Consider the following 21411-nt stretch of genomic DNA (forward strand, 5'->3'; position numbering starts at 1 on the left):
TGCATGTACATTAATTAAAATACATGCAATTTTTTTCCCAAAAAAACTACTCCTGAACAGGAAGGAAGGAGTGGACATATGAGCAAAGGAAGTTTGGCTCCACAATCCCATATGGTTAGAAAATTCAATATTCTACATTGAGCCTCTCCCTGGAGTTTCATAACTAAGATATTAAACCCTGAGAAGTCTTTGACAAGGGGAATCTGTATGAATGCTAGTTTAACATAGAATGAATTTCTTTGTAACATGCTGTAGAATACACTTTAGTAGAATATTTTTCAAACTGAAGATCATAAGCCATTAGTGGACTTCAATTTAGTAGGAAATATAGTCATTTGAAAAAACTCAAAAGGGGTTAAAATGGGAGAAAGTAGAAAATATCAGAACATAAGAAACATAAAAATGAAATTTTGGGGGGGGGAATGTTTCTGTTTTGCTATATGCATATGTGCATTTGTGTGTATGATACACTATGATATAAAAGTATTAATTATGATTCAGGATAAAAATATCTTTTTGCCTTTTAAATGAATAAAATTTAAAAATAATCAGGTGATGCTCTGAATATAGTTTTTCAAGGAAATAACATTTATTTAGTTTGTATGAATAATTTGGAAATTTATTGTTTACATGATTCAGTAAATGAATTTTTGAATATTTAGGGCCATTTTTTCCATTATAAAAATTGGTGGCAGTTTGATTAAACTTTTCAGTTTTATGTTTACCATTAGATATAAATGTGGATACTAAAATCTGTGAATAGGAATCAACTAACATCATTTTCAATATTTCATTATAATTAGCAAATCTAAGCCTCAAAATGATTACGAATAGGACTCAGACTTCTCTAACTTTTGTGTCCTTGATCTTATCATTCAAACGGATCAGTTGGAATTGAATAATGTATTTTGAGGCTCCGTAGAGAGGTTCAGATTTTTCTATGTACTTATAAGCAAGTTTTTTTTTCATCAAGTGGGAAATGTTCTTGAACAATGCACACTTCTACCTCTCATCCTACCTATACTGTCTCACCTATGTGCCCAGCATGACCACAAGGTCAGGCTGAATGAGATCATTGAGAGTTTGTGAGGATAATTTTAAAATACTTGAGAATGAAGGCAATATTAAGGAAAAGGCTATTATGTTCAAAGGGAAGTTGCAGCATTATAGCAAGTGCAGTTCATTATTTTTCATAAAATGTTTTCTCTGGATATGAACACAGAAGATGATATATTGATTATACAGCTAGATTTGGATGTATCTTTTATCCTAGAAACTAAGGGTAAAAAAAAAAAGTTTCAATCCCTTGATTATTACTGACATCTAATTACAAGTACATATGCTTTAAGTATTTGACTAATTTAGAAGGTACTCTTCTGTGTTGTCAATAAAACACTTGTGCATTGTCAAACTTCCATATTTCTGAAATGGCATGAATTGAACTGGCAGATGAGCGTTTCTTCTTACATATTCTTGTCACTGTGTCCCTCCTTATATAAATTACCAAAGCAGTCTACAACTCATAATAATTTGAATATAAATGTGTTTCAGTCAGACTAGAAGTGAAACGATTAAGTAAATTTTTACTTTAAGGATTTAGTAGTACCAAAGAAGGTCTGGTTGACATCCTATCACTTTATTATTATTATCCTGGATATGTGCATCTTTCAGAATTACTTAGCTACTTTGGAAGTCTCATCAATTCTAGAAATAAGATAATAAATACCACTCCAGATTCAGAAGAAAGAATTCCAATTACAAATCAAGTGAACAGATTAAATGTTACATCAGGGCTTCAATATTCTATCATGGTAGATAACTATTAACTTAAAGATAACAGGTTTGAGGCAAACCTACCATGATGACAATTCATTCTGCTGTAATATTTGCAGTGTCTGATGAAGTGTGTCCTTGGAATTATAAGCATCTCTCTCTTGATCATTCTCCTTTATTGTACTTTTTCTTGAAAACCTGTGGTTAATATATCCATCTGATTTAGAATTTCATTTTGATAATAATGATAGTGTTGCTAGCTTTGTGATGCTTTGGTGATGTCAGTGTTGGCAGACTGAACCCAGTAAACATGACATTTTCTCAGTGTCCCTCGTGGATCATACTCCTATACCTGATGTGTTAAAATTTTAGGTTAAAATGTTATACGTACATCGTGATTATAAGAAATTCTAGTGAGGAACTCACAGAGGGTAATTTTGAGGCAATTATACTGAATGTCATGAATTCCACAAAAGTTTCTTGAAATATTCATAATGTGTAGAGATGTCAGAATTCTCTCACAAGTTTGAATTTAGCACATAGATAAAAAAGGGTTGTGAAACACAAGCAGATTAATCTATTCATTCTGTCATCTTTCTTCTTTCTCCTTTCTTTCTCTCTTTCTTTCTCCTTTCTCTCTTTCTTTCTCCTTTCTTTCTTTCTTTCTTTCTTTCTTTCTTTCTTTCTTTCTTTCTTTCTTTCTTTCTTTCTTTCTTTCTTTCTTTCTTTCTCTCTTTCTTTCTTTCTTTCTTTGCCAAGGATTGAACCTCGGGGTGCTTAACCACTGAGCCACATCCCCCATCCTTTTTTTATTTTTTATTAGAGACAGGGTCTCTAGATTGCTTAGGGTCTCAATAAATTGCTGAAGTTAATTTGGAACTTGCAATCCTCCTGTCTCAGCCTCCTGAGCTGCTGGATTACAGGTGTGTGCCACCACGCCCAGCTCACTTGGTCTTCTTTTGCACCATTTAGAATAAGTTCTTTTTGTCAGATCCTTAGAACCTGAAATTTAATGGTTACAATAAAGCCTATGATAAATGTGAAAATTCCTGAATTTCCTGCTATTCATGGTGCTACCTGGGGAAATATGTGGCTTCATAACCGTTCAGATTTAGTAGAAATGATACCAAAATTACTTTCATCTATTTCTTTAGAATTTATATGACCCTGTATTTTAATGATTAGATGAACATCTTTTATTTAGAATAATACATTATTTAAGTAGCACTCAAAAATATTAACTAAAAGTAATTTCAATATGTCAGAACAGGACTTTTGAGTTCAGTAGGTGATGCAATGAAGAAGCCAGTCAAGAGAGGCTGGAACTAGGAAGCTGAGAGGTAAATGTGCCCACTATTGGGAATCACGCACTGGAGAACAACACAGAAATTGCAAGGCGTGGAAATCCGATGCTGGGGTTATGGTAATTCCGATAATGGGGATTATGGTAATTGAGATATTGGGCTTATGGTAATAAATGATAGATGGCAGTGATCAGGTAGTTTCCAGAGTGATAACAGGTAGTACAGTATCAGGGAAATAATAATAATAATAAAATAATAATAATAATAATAATAAAGCAACAGACACTCTATACGTAGAAAATTAGCAGAATAATTTGTAGTTGACCTACTCAGTAAACATTTGCTAAGCAGCCCCTGTATTGTGGAAAATATAAAACAGACTATGCCTGATCTTTGGAGACCAAAATCATACCTAGGAAACCAGGTGAGTAAACAAAAATGATGATACTATTCGAACTGACTAAAAACAAGGGCTTAAATTAGAGAGCTATGTAAATATATATGGTCCGTGTTGCTGGGTATGGATTCAAGAACATAGTCTCAGATCCAAAGAGTAGATGCAAGGACACAGAACTGTCCTAAAGGAACTATATGGTCATCCAAGATCAAGGTTCAAGATAGACTCTAAAGCATGGAAAAATAAGATAGGAACTCAAGTGAAACAAGTGGATTTAAGGCAGGCACTGGTTACAGAAACAAGGCAGAAACCCAGTTACTAAACCAAGAGATCAGGATGGATCAGCAGTAAAGCCAACTCTCTTCTGTCCCTTCTCAGAAGCTGAACTTAGCTATGACAAGTCCCTCTCATTAGTGGAAACTTGGATCCAAATACTACAATGTTCTTTTGAAAAGGAAGAAAAAATACAACTGGCTTAAAGGAAAAATGACTGAATAACTCACTAAAAATATGCTGGCAAATAGACACACATTTCCATGTCCATAAGTGAGGTATGGGGTATGGCAGCACCTGGCCCACACATGCCATTCAGCATTGTTATAAGTATTTAGACAACACCAAATATAACAGAAATAAATAAGTCAAACTTACCGATGATTCAAAGACAGATATAAGTGTACAGCATCTGATACAAAAAGATCCTTAGCAACACAATCAATGCACTTTATCTAACAAGAAGATAATGAACACCAAACAGGTGAGTCAAACAGCACCAACCAAAAGATATAAGTGAAGAGGTATTATGTGTCAGGAAAACATGAACAATACTTCAAGTGACAAAGGATGCAAAGATGAGAGGTATATAATCCAACAATAGCATAAAAATTAAAGGAAGATGGATATGATATTTTAGCAATCAAGAGGGAAGTAGGAATGCACTGGTACCAAATACTGCATTTCAAATCCAAAACTTCCCATTTCACCATTAAAATATGAATACAATAAATTGAGGGCAAGTTTTGAATTATATTATTATGTACTTTGAACATTGTAACAAAGGTTGCTTAATGTGCTTAGGTAACTTCTTTTTCTTTTTCTTTTTTTTATTAGTTGCTCATGACAATACAATGATCTTGACATATAATACATTTGAATCAAATGGTAACTTCTTTTTCAAGTATAGAAAAATTTTAAAAGCTAAACACATACTTTAAATGCACAGAGTTAGAAAAGATCTCGAGGCCAACAAAATCATGTACTACCAGTGATGATTTGTAATTGCTGTTCTTATAAGCGTATCTCCAATTTTACTCATGCCATTTTTAAGCTATCATTAGTAGTGAACTGTGGGATAGGACATGGATATCAAAATTCAAGAATGGCAAACTTGCAACAGTGAACAGTACTTCTCATGACAAATGTTGCTAGGCTAGACCTAACCTGAAAACAAAGAGCAAGAATCCAACATCTAGAAATTGTACAGATGACCAAGACCAGATACATCTTCAAAACCACATTGAAGGAATAGCATTGAGTGAGTAATGGTATGATTTGATGGGAAGAGCCCCAAGTGGAGTGACCACCAATCTTACTGCTCCTAACCACCACTCATTAGCTATGTGACCTTAAACAATCACAAACCAGATCCTGACACAGGGCAGGGACATAGTAAATGTGATATGGTAGAATGAATGAATAATCCTAACTTCCAAGGCACTACTTTACTCAAGTTCAAAATGAATTGGTTGAATTAGATGACAATGAATGTGGCCTCTAGTCTAAACTTTTCAGAGTCTCTCCCATGGCATGGGTTGCTCAGACACCCTAATTCCCAGCCATTATCAGTTCAGGCCACTGAAGCCAGATGGAATGGGAACTTATTTCACAATGTGTTCCCAAGGAGAACAGAATGAAAAATAATCTCGGTCCAGCAATTGCCATCCTGCAAACATGCTTGTTTTGTGTTGTTTTGAGCATTGAAACCACTTATCTATTGTTCTGAGGTATACCTGCATGCAGACAGCCACAATGCTTCAATTGCATAGTTTCAAAGTACAGATACTTATGATCATGCTGTCAATAACATATGAGCAAAAAATTTAAGCGTTCATGTGTTTTTATTTTTCTTCACTTTATTTGTATAGTTCATGTATCAACCTGGCTTTCATTCCCTCTTCTTTGAAACCATAATATTTATTTTTGTAGAAATAATTTTCTGCTTGGTATGAAAATATACTTTAGTAAGCATTAATACAAGTTAGGGGTTCGGTTTTAATGAAATCTTAAGGCAAAATAAAAAATCTTAAATCCAGCATGATTTACTTCAGAAGCATAGGTCAAATATCACACTCCTCAGGGAAATCTTTTTCCCACCATTCTTTCCTTTACTCCTTAAACATTTTGACCCTCCATTAAAGTTACAATATTAGGTGTCACTAAAACAAATAGCGTTTTTCTAGTCTCTATTGAGTCTTCCTTTCTGCTTTAACTTCTTATCTCACTTCCATCCCATCCCCATCTCCTTCATCTATTTCCATTATTTCTTCCTTTCACTCTTCCACCAGGATTTTAAGATTACAGGTTTGTTTCTGGAGCCAAACTGCCTGGGGTCAAATCCCAAACCCAGCCCTTACTAGATGTGACTGTGAGAAAGTTACCGAGACTCGCTGCACATCAGTCTTTACACTGCAAAGTGGGTGATAATATTCAATAATAGTACCAATCTCAAAAGGTTGTTTTGAAGATTTAATGAGTTAATATTTTCAAAACCTGCACAATGATGAAAACATGTACAATGATGCCTAAAGCACACCAATTTCACAATGGATACCTAATATTGTTGTCATTACTTCTTAAACATGCACTTGTCTCCTCTGAGTGCCTGTTCTGCTCAAGATGCTATAGGGTTTCCATCCCCATCACTATTGGTTCTTGGTGTACCTGACACCCACTTCCTCCAGTCATATTCACATAGATATTGAAATGATCAAGAAATTATGTAAATATAACATTTTTCAATACCATCCACCACACCCTGCCCTTCTCCTTTAGCTTATAAGGAGATAAAGCGTTCTCAACATCTGCCTTCAATAGTAAACCTTTAAAGAAAGAGCTATAATTCACAGCCATGTATCTATTTGTGGCTCTGATTCTTTGTATCACCTGTGTTAAAATATCACAATATTTCAGCTGTTAATTGAAGCACTCTGGCGTCTTGAGTTATTTTTATAGTCAACTTGAGATGACATGTGATAGTTCAGATTCATGGAAGCTGTGAGTCAGAAATTCTGTCTCTAGTTATGGTTATAACTTTTAACATGTGCTAACATGTGATATCTATAGATCATGTGACCTGTACTTATTTCTAAAATGGGTATTTGAAACACTGAACTTTGGTCATGGTAGTAACACTTTATGCTAAATAAAAGAAACACTTGAGTCTCGTAATTTTCTTTTCTCCTGGTACCACATGTCTTAATAAAAAGCAGTCATTCTAATGTTTTTCAGATGTCTTCAGAAAACCAAGGGTATTGAACTAAAATAAGCAAATACTAGGTGAAACAGGTTTAGCAACCTTTACAAGATTATTTATAAAATGCTGATCATGAGTGAGAAAACAAAGAAAATCAATTTGTGGTAAGGAAGTCCATCGACTTTTAAAGTTCCTCCAAGAGGTAACGAATAGATTCTTTCAGAGCCTGAGATGCATTCAGAAAGCTAGTGCATAGCAAGTGTGAACTCTCTAAGAAGGCAGGCTGGAGATCCTTTTAAGTGATGTGAGCAGAGAAGCTCTTAAAATGGGGCTAATTAGCTGTTTGATGTACTTGACAGAGAAAGATGTATGCAAGCAGAGAGAAAAGACTGCAAACATAGATATCCCTGATTGCATTATTGTCCAAAACTTTAATTAATTTCTTGAGGACTATCTTTTCCATAATTTAAAATGGTTTAAAAGATGTACAACTAACAGGTTCAAAGTGTTTCTTTAGCTAATCACTTGCACTGCAGGAGGCTGAAAATTATAGAGCACATTTTACATACTCCTCAAAGCCATCCAAGAATTACTTTGGTAGGCTCTGGCTTTTGCTCTTCCTCTGTTTGCGTAATGGCATTGAGAAATGTGTGACTTGACTCCCCTAATATGATGTTCAAGTCCAAACAGCCACCACTGCGCTCTTTTAGGGCACAGAGATACAAATGTCTTTTGGCATGAAAATGTTTTCTTGGCTCATATGTGTTGAAAGAGATAAAAATCAGATCCTGGTTATAACAGAGTTAAGAGATAAACTCAAGAGTTTAAAATAAAAATGTAATCCTATATTATACGTTACTATAAAATATAGTCCATAAAGAAAATAATTGAACACCAATAAGGGACAACTTTTTAAATAAAAATTTTAATTGCAAGTTCTCCACACGTAGTAATCAAGACATAAACATGTAAACATGTAATTAACTATGAAGTTCTTTATATTTATTGTTCAATCATAAATTATAAGCATTGCCAATTTTGCTTATGTTCTCTTGGCAGGTTTTTTTTTTCAATTTCATGGCATTTTGTTAGAAATCATTACTATAAAATCATTCTAGTGTATTTGGGAAAATAGCAAACTTAATAATCATTGGTTAAATGAAAAACAAAAGTCAAAGAAATAATCACCTGGGATATGTGATAATAATGACCTTAATATCTTCCTCACAGAAACTATAATGTCATCTTAGATAATTATCCAAGTTTAGTAAGTTTAGTGAGTAGTCAAGAAATTTTATTGAAAGGAACTTTTATCAGAAATATCCAAACTTTTTGCCAAAGGCATGGATGTCATATAGTCTGTGCTTACCAATCTCTATACCATTCATAGGAAAATTCACTAATTCATTCAATAGATATTTATTGAGGACTCACTCAGTGTCTTATTTAGTAGGAATACAGCAGAAAAGTAAACTCAAGAAAACTTCCTTCATGGATCTCTCATGATAGTTGGGGTGAGAGATTAAACAAACAATATAAATTCACCACTCTAAATATTGCATCAGAAAGTAATATGTTCAGTGGAGGACACAGAGCAGGGTGATCATTGTGGGCTATGACCCACTGGAATTTAAGAGAAAGATGGCAGGCCTTGATCAAGGAGTAACAGGATCTGACCAGCATTTTAAGACTCATTCTTACTGCTGGAGTAAAATTATTCTAAATGTACAAGTGTGGAAATAAGAAGATCACTTAAAAGACTACATTATAGTGATCCCAGCAAGGGGATTTGATGGTGTGGGCCACCATTCAATTGGAGTGGGGAGACAAAGAAAGGAACAAATGGCTATGATCCATAGGGGCTGTGTATGGGCAGGCTGTGTATGGCTTTCCTTCTATGCCTTTGATCTTGCCCTTTATCATCTCCTTCTGGACTGGGTTCCATCAATTATCCCAGGCTATCAATCTCTCCCATTCTCCCACCTTCTTTCCTAAACAGACACAAACTCTCTCATTTAAAAAAAAGAATGCAGTGCTGGGGTTGTGGCTCAGTGGTAGAGTGCTCGCCTAGCACGTGTGTGTCCCTGGGTTCGATCCTCAGCACCACATAAAAATAAATAAATAAAGGTATTGTGTCCAACTACAACTAAAAATAAATATATTAAAAAGAGCATTAAAAAAGAGAGAATATATATTTTCCCCCCTTTGGCCTTTGTAAATGTCAGGGAAGAGGTTATGTTTGAGTTGAGAATTAGAGAATGAGTTAGAGTTTAGTAGGCAGACAAACAAGAAAAATCCATACTAAGATAATCACAGCAAGTACTATGCACCCCAACTTGAAAAGGCAGATATTCAGAGAGCTGTGAGTAGCTTGAATTTGCCATTACTGGACTATCCTGGGACAGAACGAGGTAGGCAATTGGAGATGAAGGTGCCACGCATTATTCATAAACACGGCTCTCCAGATTTTGATGTTTATGACTATATACTAGTGTGTTGGGGTGGAGAGAGCAGCAAACAGCTCACACTGGAGAAGGTGGAAAATATTGCCCTGAGAATCTCATCCCATCAGAGCACAGGAGGATGAGAGTGGCCCCCATCGGGTCCCAGGATATGCAATAGCAGCAGGCTTTTCTTAGAGGGGATGCTGTCAATAACACAAGTATTTCAAGCATGGCTTGGTGTCTAAATTTAAACAATTCTACAAAGAACAAGTAGCACTTGACTGCTTTCAGGGGACAGTCTTGTGATCAAAGAAAGCAATTCTCCCTAATAAAAGTGATATTTTCTTAGGGTATCCTAGGCCCTAACACAAGGAGATTTTCAAGGGACCCAAGGAGATATATAAAGAGATATTTTAAAAGAAGACTGGATCTATATTTTAGAAAGATGCTTCTGGAAGTAAGGTGGATTAGATAGGATGAAGCTAGTTACATTGAGAACTAGACAGGGGCTATTGCAATACTTCAGACAAACATGATGGAGACTTAAAAATGCAACAGGCCAACCCACGGCCATCCATCAGTATAATATACAAGTGTTGGTTATAAGCAAGGAGACATTTGGAAATAAATTTTGGAGAGGAAAACCTAACAATGGGAAATCCTGCTAGCATCCAACTTCCTTAATAGTAAGAGGCTGAGTACATTAAAGTAGCAATTTATTTGATGGGCAATTGATATCTGGCAGGCTAGTGACAGCCTTGTTGCCAAGAGAGCACGGTTCCAGTCTCAACCTGCGACTTTAAAAACTTCACTGGGGGAAAAATTACAGTCAAGCCAGCAGCAGCAGGCCATGGCCTAAGGCACAATATGCCGATAACTAAGTCCCAGGGAAAACTGATTTGTAGCTTCTGATCACATGCGCTGAGAGCCGCTGCTATTGACTAGTTGTGGTTCATCGGGATGTAGATCTATCTTGGCTAACAAGAAAGCACTAGAGGTCTTCATTTAGCCACTGAGCCCTGTCTCGGGGGACTGTGTGCAGCTGTCTTTACCTTCCTACCAATCAACACATCAAAAGCTGCAGAATATATTTTCACTTTCAAAAATGCAAACTGCAAGCAAGATAAAGTTGCCAAACTAGACTTGAAAAGGGGTGAATGATTACAGCACGGCTCCAGATATAAAGAATAAATCATGTGTGCCCAGTTGGAATTTTCTTATACGTGTCAACAAGAAAGATAACTGAGTCTGTATCCGCAAGGCAGCCACACCATATTAATTTGACTAGAAAGGATTAAAACATTTACATTGGATTTCTTACTTGAATAATTCTAAGCAGCAATCTCCTCAGAATTTCTCACTGAAGATAACTGATTATAATGAAATTATTAGAATATTCATTTTAGTAACCCTCAAATAATTACTTGGCAGAGGGTTTTGTGTTTTTTTTTTTTTTCTCCACTCCATCTGTATAAAGGTAAGAATACATTTTATTCTTTCATTTAATTGGGGCACGTTTTTTCCTTTCCTGGGAGTTTGGGCCTTCGCTGGAAATGAACTCCAAATCTTTAAATGTTTTCTCAAATTATCAGTTCTTTTGACATTGATTTCAATATCATCAAGACCTTTCCTCCCAGATGTTTTCCAGGAAGACTTAACTCACAAAAGGTCAACGTTGTTTCCCTGCTTTCAAGGATCATTTAGTTTCCGCACTCTTGGTTTGGGATGTGTGCAGGTGCATGAAAAAGAGAGAAGGTTACCCTTTGGTAAGCTCTATTTAATTCTCTAAAATGAGTGAAAGGTCATGCTGGGGAACCAGGCTCCCGATGCATTTTAAGTAAAAGCCAGTTGCTTTAGCTTGAAATTCCAGGTGGCCCAGTAAGGACTGGAATGCGCAGTTTGGACCGCTTCCCTTTCAGTCACCTCTTAAGGGAGATACCACTTTGATTTACTGGACTGACAGTGGCTTCTCCTGAGCTGCAGGCAGGGCAGGTGCTGGACTGCCACGTCAGTGGATGCCTCACCACGGGCTGTCAGTTCCCCACCTGGGAGGCATTCCACTCCGCCTCCCTAACTGTCTTAGAGGCAGCTCCTCACAGCATTGCTTCCTGGCTCCATGGAAACATCACTATTACTTCACTATTTCTGATATTGCCAAATTGATGGTTCATGAAACCACAGTGTGCCCCAAATTCACTTTCATTGTTCCCCGCATGTAAAAATTAAGTGTTAAAAACTGATTTCATTAGACATTGTTGAGTGATGCAAGGACAATTAAAAAAAATTATAATAGAACTAAACTCGTATGTAGATTCAACATGCAAACATCAAACCTGCATTTTAATTCAAACAGCTTGTCAATTTCTTCATGTAGATGTCTAAATAAACTCCGGGTCTCATTTCATCTCCTTTATGAAAAAAAATCAAAGTTAATAGCTTTTCAAGTCCATTCATTCCACAGAGGTTCCAAAAAAGCTTAAAAGAATGTCTATCTCCACTGAAAGACCAGACAACACATAAACTAAACTTGCAAGACATGCCATTTTACATACCTTTGTAACATCCGGATTAGACTATGACAGTGCCTACCTCCTGGGGCAATTCTTACAGACCACCCAGGAAACCCAGCCACTCCAGAATGCAGCCAGTCTATTGATTTAAGAATGAAGAACACTGCAATTGTGTCTGTGGTATAACATCAACCTGTTGACTTAGAGCACAATTAAAACCTGAAAAATAAAATTTAATAAGTTTGACTTTTCTAGAGTGTGGCTCTTTTGGAAGCCGATTTTTTTACCTTCTGTCCTTTGTGCCATTGTGGTTCTTGTAAATCAGAACTTGGTCCAGCTGTGTCCATGTATACAGACAACTCAAGGGCTTCAAGTGTCTAATTTCATTTAATGCAATACCTAAATATAAATAAAATCCATATAGTGAAGCATAACTATTATCACCTAAGTAAGCATATTCTATCTATTTATATATAAATTTAAGTAAATAAGTGAAATATGGAAAGCTTATTAAGATTTATTGTCAGTGTTTCTAATACCCATGTGGGTTTTCTTTGTTAGCTTAGTTAAGGTCAAAGGTCATGGAGTTTGAATAGAAAGCAAACTTTCACTTAACATTTCTCTAATAAACAAATTATAGGTTTTCAGTATTGTAATCTTTGTTCGCCTCCTTAAAACATTACCTCTTCTGCACAGAAATGGTTAGAGCCAACTCTCTGAACTAAGATGCAGGGAGCTGGTGTCTTTTAATTGGTTATTATATCAACTCAAGATTGTCTCGCCACCATCACATGCTTTACAGAAGATCCCAGCAGCATCTACAAGAAATGGAGCCTCAGAATCTGTACTTAGATGTCAGATCTCAGTATTCACATGCAACTACAGAGCTGGGCCCCAAAACAAGGCAATTTATAGTCAGAATTTTCCAGTTATTTGGAGAAATAACTGCATGATATATGCATGATATTGTGGTGATCTCAAAACATGGTGGCCACATAACCCTACCCAAACCAAGACCACTTGAGAGCGAGAGGGAGAACTGTGGGGTCCATGCAAACATATAAGCAGTCTGTCTACAAATAACTTCTAAACTCCTCCAAAGATATCACTTTCCTATGGTAAATAATTTACTTCATTTTCATGTTAAATTTATGATTTAACAATGATCCAATTACCACTCTAATCCACCTAACAATCTAAATATTACCAAACAGATTCCCAAATCTATGTTTTCTCATATCTTTTGCAAGACACCACAATAAACATTTGGCTTCCATAATCTCATTTTTACCTTTTAAAATAAGTATTTTTAGAATTCTATGATTTGAAAACATTTTCATTGCCTTAAATTGCTCCCCAAAGTTACAAATAAAATTATGAAATAAAATCAGTGGCTCTTCTTGAATTTTAACCAATAAGAAAGGCAATTTGTAGTTATGCAACACTATTGCACATAATAACTTGAGTGACAGCATGTGTGTCCAAGCCTGAGTTTGTGGAAGGGCTGGACCTGGGAGAAGAACCATTTCCTCAGTTTTTCTTTGAATACATTTCAAAGTCAACTGTAGTAAATTTTCTGCTCCATTGTTTATGGAGGGGTATGGTGGGGAATGGACACTAATTCATTTAATGCACTTTTTACACATAAGCAAGTAGTTTAACAAAATAGAAGGAGACTGAGCTTCCAACTGGACTAGAACTGAATTTGAATCCCGGGACAATTATTTATTTTTATAACTTTAAGCAAATTGTTAAAATACTTATTCTCATTTTTCTAGTTTGTAAAGTGGGGACTATAATACCTGTAGTAGAAGGTTGTTTTGAAGACTGGTGGCACACAGCACAGTGCCCAGCTTACAGCGGGCACTAAAATAATTATGCTGGACTATCAGATATAAAAATAAAATACACTCTGCTAAACAATACCTAATTTTGAGCAAATGATTCAGAAGACATTTAAGCATCTTATAATATTTTGTCAAGCATTGTTATGATCCTTCATGTTTAATATAGTTTTAAGTCCCAGCTTAAAAATATGATTTTAGAAGAGAATGCTAGAAAGGTTCTTATTTCATTATTTAGTAACTTGGGAAATTTCTGAATTGTAAATAAATTAACAGAGAAACATTGGTTTCTTTAAAAATACAGTTCTTTTCTTCTTGTGAAAGGTGAAACCTTGAATTAGAAATCATTAGAAATTTATTAGAATAATGTCTATAATCTTAGACAAATTAAATCTTTCCAGACCTTAGTTTCCTCCTAAGTAAAGGATTTTCAACAGGTAATCTTTTAGGCCTTTTATATAGCAAACTTCATTATATTTATTACTTTTATTTTCAGGAAATAAGCAGATCAAAATAAAATTTCAAAACTATTATTTTCTAACTCTTCAAAACAACCATTTCTGCCACTTGCAATACCAACAGGGAAATAAACAGGAGGTGAAACAGCTGAGCCAAAAGATTCACTTACATTCTGTATTTTTTCTATAAAATCAGGTTGAAAAGAATAGAAGTTAGGGAATCAACATGAACAGTAGTGAGCTGGCTGATTTTTACAAAAAGAAGAAGGAAAAAAAGAAGAAGAAAAAAATGAAAAAAAGCACCATTAATCATAATGGCCCCGACTGCAACTTCTTGATAGAAGACTTATCTCGCACCTTCTTGGTCAAAAGAATTAAAGGTCGTGGGTCCAACCTTTTCCACATGTGCTGCATTCCACCTCTGTTAAAATCCTGCCTTTTGTGTCCAATTCAAAACTCTCCAGGAAATGACCCTGGGTGCATAAGGAAGATGGTCTTCTATTTTGCCCTCATTTCCTGCAGAAAATATTTAGATTTTTGTCTATAAAAGAAATATACATAACGTTCTGCTTTTAAAAAAAAAATAAGGCTAAAAAACAAAACAAAAAAAACCCATTCAATCATACACACATTGCAGTCAGTAGCTATGCTTTAGCCCACAAATCATCGTGAAAGCCAGCTTCTATCTATCTACGTAACCCATAAAATTTCTTTTTAACTCAATATTGTTAGAAACATTCTATTCCAGATTTGAAAGGATTTCCCTATTATTTTCTACCCAAAAGATTAAGTATTAAATAATGACCCCAAAAATAGATACCGCCTTGTTTGTTAAGGAGACCTGTCTTACACTTTCCTAACATTATAGCCAGATTTCACGGTCACAGGAAAACAAAACACACATAATGGAGAGGTTATTAATTCAATAAATCCAGCAGCTCTCATGCTCTGGGCAAAAGGCAAAGTTAAAAGCAGCTGTTCATTGACGACATATGGGACATGGCCAGGGTGAGTAGCTGCTTTAGCACATCATCCACCACTTTTAAGGCTGACTGCACTCAATTTCTTAGACAATCTACACACCATTTTCAGTTCTGTACCTCCATAATTTATCACAACAATCCCTCAAGCACACAGATCGGAGGGGGAAAATGAAAGCAATTTACAGTATCGAGATGAAAGTAGCTAGGTGGATGGAGAAGACCTACTATGTAAATCATATCCACGACTTCAAGGAATGTTGACATAATATTCTGGAATTAATTTTTTCCAGCATTCCTATGTAGGTCATACAAAGGTAAATCTAGTTTCTCCTCCCTACCTCTTATATCTGGAGTTGTTTATCAATATGTTAAAGAGGAAATTGATTTTACCTCTCCCTTCTACAGGGACAATAAGAACCTTATGTATAAAACTTACCAATAACAATGAAAGGAATCAGTTGAAACATTAGCATGCAATCTTTATATATGTCTTCCAGTTAAAGGTCATAGGAAGAGAGCAATGAATAATAAAAAAAAAAAAAAGGTAGACGCACAGACAAATAAGGGATAGCAATCTATTTGAAATAGTAGTCTGGATTATTGTAAACTAATCTCATTATGTCTCCCTTTAAAATATGCCCATAAAATCTGCCTCAGATTCATATCAGTGAACTACACTGATGACAAACACCTTACTATAGAACAACATAAGGCATGAAATTTGTATATTGTCTTATAGTGTGCACTTCTGGTAAGAGTCTGTTTTTACACTGTAATGAGAATAGTATATGCTGATATCTTCATCAAAATCTAGACAATTGATTGCTTCAATGCCAACCACCCCCCCCCCTCTTTCCCTTTTCTCCTTCTATCTCTTTCTCTCTTAACCTTCTTGGGTTGATTGAAGCAGGACAAGAAGGAGCAGTTACAAGATGAGAAAAGATATTACAAGAAAGCCAGTGTCTCGGGACTGAAGGTAATAAGAAAAGACGAGGACATGTAAGAACATCCTAGGAATCTTTAAAAATACTCTAAAGGAATCTCAATTTCCTGAAGGCATGCAAGACAGAGGATTAAGCCCTTTAATTTAGATAGTAAAGAAAAAGTTGACCTTGGAATTGAAGAATTTGCCAACATATTCACTTACATTTCTTGCTCTATAAATAAAATAAATAATTCCCTGGTTGTTGTTGTTTTTCGTTGTAGACAATTTGAACAATTAAAAATGAAGACGCACACTTGATTCTAATAATTAGGAACAACCTTAATCTCTGACTATAGTTTGTCATCGGTTGTTTGTTGTTTGAAATCCATACTCATGATTCATCTTTTTATTGTAAAGGTGTAAGCAATCATTTATACATAAATGGTGTAAAATCTTTGCATATCAGACATTTTAAATATTTCTCCTTTTCTATTTGCTTTATCACTCTACCAAGTATTGAATGACCTTTTTTTTTCCCCACAAAAACCCTCATGTGGTGTTCATTGTATACTTCTAGTAACAATGCTATTGCTAAGTATTTTATGGATTAGAAAATTGAGGCATATAGAAGTGAAATGCCCTGCCTGGAGCTTATACATAGCAGCAGAAAGCTTTTTTTAAAAAAAAAAATTGCTCTAATTAGTTATACATGACAGTAGAATGAATTTCAACATATCATACATCCATAGAGTATCACTTCTCATGGTAGACAAGCTTTTAAAAACCAGATGTTCCTTTTTCAAAATTAGAGCTCTGCCCACGAGGTATATCACAATGTTCATGTTTTTGCTCTATCAATTTTGTGAATTATTTCTTTTCTTTCAGTTTATGCCTACAACAACCCTCCTTATGATCAGATAGAGTCATCTTCATTTTTCTTCTATTTCTTTTATTTCTTCCTTTACTTTATATTTCTTTGAGTACCTATATTTTATTTTAGCAAATGGCGTAAGGCATCCTTATTTTTCTAACTGTGTAGCTAACCTAATTATCCAGAAAAATTTATCTACCTATATTTTCTTTGATGCTCAGAAATTCCAACTTATCAATCTTAGAGATCTGATGTGTTTTGGTTCCACTATTTTAATTGTATGATGAAATATAACAGAGCAAGTCACCCATTCCTCTATTTTTAAGTTATTTTGCATATAATTTATCTGTTTATCTTTCCATATAAATTTCACAAATGCTTGAAAATCACAATATTTGCAATGAATTTTGTTGTTTATAATTAATTTAAAAGAAAATATCTGTTCCCATGACCAATGTTGACCTTCATGACATAACATCTCAGTAATTGTCTTTGTTTTTTATAGTTTAAGTGCAAATTTTTAAATTTTTTAAGAAGCTAAATCCTGTTTGTTATTCTACTTTATTTGTTTATTGCTCAAATCAAAGAATTTGTGAGTTTAGGCAGAATTGATATCTCATTTAATGTCTCTTGTTTTTTACAAAAATCACATTGTTCTTCATGCATTAATGACTATATGCTTTAGTAACGTTTTATTTTTCTTTTTGATTATAACAACAAGATGACTTCTGTTTAGAGTTACCTTCGGATTTTTCATATAAGTGAACTTTAAAAGCACTCATTATTAGCTGAATGTGCAGCACACTCCTGTAATCCCAATGGCTTGGGAGGCTCAGGTAGGAAGACCACTAGTTCAAAGCCAGCCTCAGGAATTTAGTGAGGCCTTAGGAGGTAACTTAGCGAGACTCTGTCTCTAAATAAAATATAAAAAAGGGAAGAATAGAAATTCACTGGATTAGACAAGGAGAAATGAAGGGAAGGGAGGAAGGTTGGAAACTGGAAAGACAGTAGAATGAATTAGTCATAACTTTCCTATGTTCTTATATGAATACAGAACCAGTGTAACTCCACATCATGTACAACCACAAAAATAGGAAGTTATACTCCATATATGTATGTCAAAATACATTCTACTAACACATATAACTAAAAAGAACAAAGGAAAAATTAAAAAAAAAAGGTTGGGTATGTGGCTCAGTGGCTAAGTGCTACTGGTTTCAACCCCTGGTATAAAAAGAAAAAAAAATCACTTATTATTAGAAAGCCAATATGTTTTAGGTACTATGTTCATTTGGAGGCAGAAAGATGAATAATTTTTGTATCTAACATTGAATTCATCCAGCATGAATTCATAATACATGCCAGAAGCTTTTCTAAGAGTTTTACTCATTTAATCCATTAAATACCTGATTAACTAAATACCTGCTACTATTAGCCTCAGTTTATGGATGAGTGATTTCTTTACTTGTCTGTGCCCATTTGGCTAGTAAGTGCTGCACTAGGATTTAGCCCTGCCCTGTGATGCCAGTGCATGTCCCCAATATCTGAAGGTTCAGAATCCAGTGTAAAAGACTAAAGGGCAAAGCTACAATCTCAAGGATGTGATAAATGCCAGCTTATGACAGACTTAGTTGAAGTCTAAAAGAGGATGCGTGTAACAACTCCAGAAAGGCAGGAATGACTCAGTGGATGAAGGAGACATGACATGAGTTTTAAAGGCTGAGTAGAAGATCACCAGGAGTAAAAGAGAAAAAAAAAGAAAAAGTCTGTTTTAGACAGGGCATCCAGCACGTGTGAAGGCTGAGGCTAAGGAAGACCACAACTCATTTGGGAATAGCTACAACTCAGAGCAGCAGGAGGCAGAATCAGAAACCTGGACAGAGTGCGTGCACAGGGACCACTTTGAGTCCTTTGATCTTGCTGAGATATGAGGAAATATAAACTCATATTCATTTTGTTCCCTGTTAAAAGTCCTCTATATGAACCATTATTTAACTACTACATCAGATTGATTAAAGAAGCTAATTCACAAACCAGACCAAAACAATACTTTGTGGGGCCATCTATTGTTTGGGAAGGATGTTCCAAGCAATCACCTAATTATTAACCAAAATAAATCGTTCATTACCAAATTGGATAAGAAGTCAAGGTTTCTCTACTGCTGCAAGGAATTATGACCAACAAAAGGATTTTATTTAAATTACAATTGGTGAGGTGGCTTTTCTAGACAGGACGTGGGGTATTTAAAATTAATTTCATGCTATGGTTTAATTACTAATGAATTTGCTCTTTAGAAAGTCTGATGACAAAGATCACACCTATCTAATTTCAATGGGAGTATTAGTCATTGAATTAGTTAATTAAGAATATTACAAAATCAATTTTAATTTTATTATTAGTCTCAGTGCGCAAATGCTTTTTAAAAAAAAAATTTTTTTCATTAGCTCCTTATCCTACTACAAAATATTTTGAGGAAAGAATAAAGTGAATTTAGCAAAATAAATTGTTTAGCCTTGTATTCTTCTGAATTTCATATAATTTTACAAACATTATTTCTCTGAGGGTAATTTCCATAATTATATCTGTGTTATCTATCTGGTTGACTTGTTGTGAGGATCAACTGAGATAGTGTTTAAATAATCTTTTGAAAACTAAATATTGTAAGTCCAAAATATTGCAATTATGATCAAAGATCAAGTATGGAATTTTCTTTCATACTGGAGACTACATAAAAGTCCTTTTTTAAGTGTTTTTTTTTTTTTGTACAAAGATTCCTAGGACTAAATGTCCAGGAAATTAAGGAATGGTGTATTTCATATATTTCATCAATTCTAGATTTAACTTAATTTCTTTGACAAACTGAAATACAAAAGCTTTGACTTCATGACATCACACATCAATAGAGAGGATAGATGTCAGGTAAATTCAAATACCTCTGATTGGATTATTTTAAGGATAAGTTACATTTTTTTATAGAAATGATATTTTAGTGAAGATTCTAGAACCCTTGGAAATACGTGTTATTTTCATTAAAAGTCCACTTTTCCCCTAATGTCAGTGTTGTGCCAGTAAGAAGAGATATGTACAGCTATCTACATAAAAATGAATCACTACTGGTCTCATTGTGAGTTGACTGAAATGGTTCCTGAAATACTGAGACAATTCAGAAAATTCATATTACAAATTTGAAGGGCTTATAATGAGTTAATAATATGATGATAGCTAGCAATTGGAGATATCTTTTATCTTAGGTATTACATTTTATCTTCATTTTATTTTTCCTTATTTTATACAAGTTCATAAATATTGGGATTTATTTTCTTTCAGACAAAAACATGTCCCCATCTGCATAAAATTTACTTATATCATTTATCTCCTTTGCAAAGAAAACTAGAATGAAATTAGAAAATTAAATTTCATGACTAAAAACAATTTCATGATGACATATATACAGTAAACTGAACCTTTCAGTTTAGGGAATAATCATATATTTAGCTCTATATTTATTAAGACAAGATTATTTTTATGGAAAAAAACTACCTGAAGTGGTTTCTCAGCAAACTTATTAATTCAGGTTTTACCTTTCTGATGCAAGATTAAGACTATACCTAGAAGGAAATGTACATTTATTGGCACAAAATTAATTGTACAGCATGTGTGCATCTTATTAGCTAACATAACAGTATGTAGAGAAAGTAAGAGGAACTTAGGTTATGTTAGGACTTCATGTTCAAGGACACTGAGGCTATGTTGAACCCACAGAGGAAGAAAACACCCACAAATAGACTGGCCAAAATCTGGGTAAGTGATACCATTACTTGTGTTTATAAATCATTAGCGGAAGTAAAAAGAAATCACTAAACCACCTTACCTTATAAGATGCTCACAGAAAATAGTTATGTGGTATTATATAAGAAGCTGCAAAGAACCTTAAATTTATTACTCAATATTTAAGTAAAAAAAAAAACACAACTTTTTCTGAGTGTTTCCTTTATGCTAAACCCTGTACGAGATGCTAATGATTCTAAAGTGTGACATCAAGTACACATTTAAGGTAGAATCTGTCAAGAAACTGAAGTTGAACTTGTGGAAAAGTGGAATGGGAAAATGGACTAACAAGTAAACTGTTTAAAAAAACACTTCTGCATGAAAAATTTACAAATACATAGCCCAGATAAAAGATAGTGATCATCCATTAGGTTGAACAATGCGCAATTTAGAGTTAGATTCCATACATTGTGAATGGTATATGTTTCTGTCAGTTTTTTCCGCTGCTGTGACTAAAGGACCTGACCAACACAAATGTAGGGGACAAAAAGTTTATTTGAGGTCTTATGGTTTCATTGGTCTTAGTACATAGAAGGCTGGCACCATTCCTTCAGGGCTCAAGGTGAGGCAGGCAAAACATCAGGGCGGAGTGTGAGGCAGAG

The sequence above is a fragment of the Ictidomys tridecemlineatus genome, chromosome 9, assembly GCF_052094955.1.
Source record: "Ictidomys tridecemlineatus isolate mIctTri1 chromosome 9, mIctTri1.hap1, whole genome shotgun sequence".
In the NCBI taxonomy this organism is placed as follows: domain Eukaryota; kingdom Metazoa; phylum Chordata; class Mammalia; order Rodentia; family Sciuridae; genus Ictidomys; species Ictidomys tridecemlineatus.